Genomic DNA, 4,109 nt, shown 5'->3' with positions numbered 1-4,109 from the left:
TTTCTCTTTCTACTACACTTTTAATATTATTTTGACTTAATGGATTGTTTATAAGCCCCTGTGAGTTATTTTTTCCTCTTTCATTTATCTAATTTCATTTTCGATTCGTTTTGCCATTGGAAAGCTTTGCTTGTTTCTCTTTAATTTTACTCCAATGCTTCCTTAATGTCTGCTCTTTTCGCTTCCTCTCCGTTAGCTATTTCCACCACTCTTTCTAGTTTTCATTTTTCTATTTAATCTTGCTTTTACTATACCCCACACACCTTCATTTTCCCATTCATATGCTATTTCCACATTTATGCTGAAAATTTTTTAACTTCATAGCACACTCTACATTAGTTTTGCCATTTTCTAATTATTTATGGTCATTGATGATGTATTAGTGGCTTTAATCGATGTTAAGTATTTTTCTATATCTTATATGTCTTGATGTCATTGCTGTTATAGGAGTTAGTTTTCTCTCTTTCACTGTTGAGGATTGAATCTTCAAGGGTAGGCTGCTTGCGATTTGCAAATAAAACTAGAAGAGATACCCAAACCAACAGATGCATAAATTGCCACACGGAAACACAAGAAATGCAAAAAAGCATGGCAATAGTATTCTTCCAAAAGATCATAATTCTTCAATTATGGAATTCAAAGATATTGAAATAGGGGCTTGAGAGATGGCTCAGTGGTTAAGAGCCCCAGCTGCTCTTGCAGAGGACCCAGGTTTGATTCCCAGCACCCACATGGTGACTAACAACTATTCATAACTCTGCTTCAAAGGCACCTGACACCCTCTTCTGACCTCTACGGGCATTGCACGATACATAACATTGCATTGCATACATGCAGGCAATACACTCATGCACATAAAAAAATAATAATAATATCAGAGTATAAGGGCTCTAGTGGGGGTAGGGAGGCTATGGGAGGGTGCTACCTGGGAAGTGGGTGTATAAAAAAAGTTCTTCAAAGCATAAAAATTTGCTCTTTAATAATTAGTAGATGTGAAAAACATTACCACTGAAATCTACCTGATGACTTTATATCCATGCTCAGATGCCAAGGAGCTCAGAATGTAACTGACTGTGACTAGTAATAATCAGATATATAGAGATTAGAAACGCATATGCATCTTAGTTCAATTGTATTAAAATGAACTTTTCTGTATGAAACTGTGTATTTCAATAATGAAATGGATATCTCTTTCAAAGTTTAAAGCTTCATTTAATTTTATGTCTTATAAGGGTTATACAGAGTACAATATTGTATAACTGTATTAATTCAACTGTGAACCTAAAAATTTATAGCCAGTTTTGAAAGAGATGCATCTTAATAAAAATAATAAATAAAATTTTGGAAAATATATTGAATTATATAAAATATCAAATGACACTTTCAAAGGTTTGCTTATAAAAATGATCTATGGTCTCAAAAAGGACACAAACAAGCAAATTAATTCATTCAGGACGTGGAGAGGAAAGTCAGTAACAAAGTAACACAGAAAAAAAGTCTGCAACGTGGTTGGAAAATTCAGCAACATGGAGGAAAAATTCAGCAGGGAAATTGCAATTTTGAAAAAGAAAAGACAAACATAAATGTCAAAAACGAAAGCTCCGTGATGAAAAAGTACAGTAGAGAAGCAAGCACTCAGCACGTAAAGGAATTTATCATTTGCCACCAAGCCTGATGACCTGAATTCAATACCTGGAACACATTCAATACCTCTCCTGATAGAAAGAGAGGACTCCCACAAGTTATCCTCTGACCTACACACACATGTCATGGAACATGCATAAATAAATAAATAAATAAATAAATAAATAAATAAATAAATAAATACAATGGGATGTATCACTAATGGAATGGACCAAGCAAAAGAAAGGATATCAAAATTTAAGAAAGGTTGATGAAACCCTATATACAAACATCAATAAATGAAAAATAATAATAATATATAAGCATAATCACAATGCTCAAGGACTCTGAAATAAGCTTAAGATACCACTTCTGAGAATCCATGGGATAGAAGTAGATGAGATGAAAAAAAAAGGCATAGAGAACTGATTCCAAGAAATTATAGTAGAAATTTCCCAAAACCAAATATCTATATCTACATATACATATATATACATTCAAACACAAGCGGCATTGATGACCACAAATAGACTTGACCATGGAATTATTATATTATATTATTAACATATTATAATCCTGATGTCAAAAACATAAAGCAAAGAAACAACATTAAAAGCAATAAGAGAAAAATACAAACTTACTTATAATGGCAAACATATCAGAATAATATCAAATCTTTAATCAGCAACGTTAAAAGCCAGGAAAGCATGGAAGAATATATTTCAAGCCCTGAAAGTAAATAACTGCCAACCAATCTATGGCAAAGCTACCATTTAAAACTGATGGAAAAATAAGCACATTACACGACAAGCACAAACAGAAACAGTTCATGACGACCAGTTCATTTCTGTAGAGAGTCAGAGGTCAGAGAGAACTAGAGTGGAAAAACAGCATTTTCTGGACATGGCAGAATTGCTGCATTGTGAACTCACAGCAGCTGTGGTTGCCTGCACAAGATCTATACAAGATCAAGTCAGTCAACATTCCAGCATGGAATGGGAGAACTTCCCAAATCCCCACCCATAGCTGGGGAGCTACTGACAGTTGATGGCTTCTGAGAGAGGGAAATGGATTTTCTTTAAGGGTATGGCCCTTGCTAGGTTGGGCACTTTCCAGAAAATGGCCCCACGCCATGGGTATATGGGCAGTTCAAATTGCACTTGGTATGATACAAAAACAAAACCAAAACCAAAAGATGACAGCAAGTTGGGAGGAGTAGTGGATCTGACAGGAGTTAGGGAAAGGAGTTGGAGTGAATGTGATCAAAATATATTGATACATTGTATGCATGTATATAATTCTCAAAGGATTAATAAACATATTATACAAGAGCTGAGAAAGTGAGTGTTAGAACAGATTCCAATGAAATCCAAGGGAATACTAAGATTTTACTTCAAAATTTTCTTTCCACAAATTGGAAAATCTAAAATAAATAAATTCCTAGAAACATATGCTTACCAAAATTAATTTAAGAAACATAAACAACTTAAATGGATCCATAACATGCAATAAAATTGAAGCAGTGATTTTTAAAAATTCGCCCCACAAAAGTCCCAGACTAGATGGAGTCAATGACAAGTTCCACTAAACCTTTAAGAGAGAACAAACACTAGTGCTCCTCAAACTGTTCCACATTCCCAAACTTTACCCTGACACAAAAACCATATAAGAACACAACAAAAACAGGACACTATTGACCAATTTTCTTGCCTGTGATGCAAGAATGGTTCAGCATACAATCAATAAATATATTACAAAACATGAATAGTCTGAAAGACTAGACATCATTCAATCATCTCTGTAGATGGCGTTAGTGTCTTGGCACCCTGAGATCCTAGCAGAACTACCACCTCTGAACAATGATACCCCATACATTCCAGAAAACATTAATTTTGTAAAGAGAATTGAATCATGGAGTAATTACATCTCAGAAACACAGCCATGTAGATATGCCAGGAGAGGGAGAAACAAGGGACTAACAGTTGAACCAAACTATGGACACAAACTGTCCAGCAGAACTGGCTCCTACTATTCTCCCATGCCAATCATAGTTTGAATTTGCAGCTGGTTACTCTAAGCCTGCATATTAATGTCCATAAGTATGTTATGAATTAAACCATACTGTAGGCAATAACGACCATGCATCATAGCCCTTGCTTTCTATTGGTGACTTTGCAAAAGTTTCAAACTTGGCAGAGGTTGTGCTTAGACTTACACTCCAATGCTAACTGAAATGCTACAGTAGAAATCATGAAACATATAGGAAGAGGGGTGCATGTATTATACAGGTCACACCCTGCACAGGAAAATAAGATTCCACCAGGCTGAAACCTAGAGATCTTTAAAAAACATGAATTTATTGTTCTCCTGGCTCAGTCTGTTGATCAAGGTTTTGAAGCTGTGTGAAGCTATCCAGAATGGGTACCATAAGAATGAGTTTTCCAGAGTTGTAGTGATGTTTCACTATATTCAAGTCAATAAACATA

At 34.9% G+C, this 4,109-nt stretch overlaps 1 pseudogene; it reads left to right on the top strand.

Moving 5' to 3' along the window:
- The first annotated feature begins 3,427 nt into the window (after nt 1–3,427).
- On the top strand, nt 3,428–4,076 carry LOC115067186 (annotated as a pseudogene).
- Nucleotides 4,077–4,109: the final 33 nt, after the last annotated feature.

Source organism: Nannospalax galili, unplaced genomic scaffold (genome assembly GCF_000622305.1).
Source record: "Nannospalax galili isolate Female #2095 unplaced genomic scaffold, S.galili_v1.0 scaffold245, whole genome shotgun sequence".
NCBI classification, from domain to species: domain Eukaryota; kingdom Metazoa; phylum Chordata; class Mammalia; order Rodentia; family Spalacidae; genus Nannospalax; species Nannospalax galili.
This window is presented reverse-complemented; position numbering and strand designations above follow the sequence as displayed.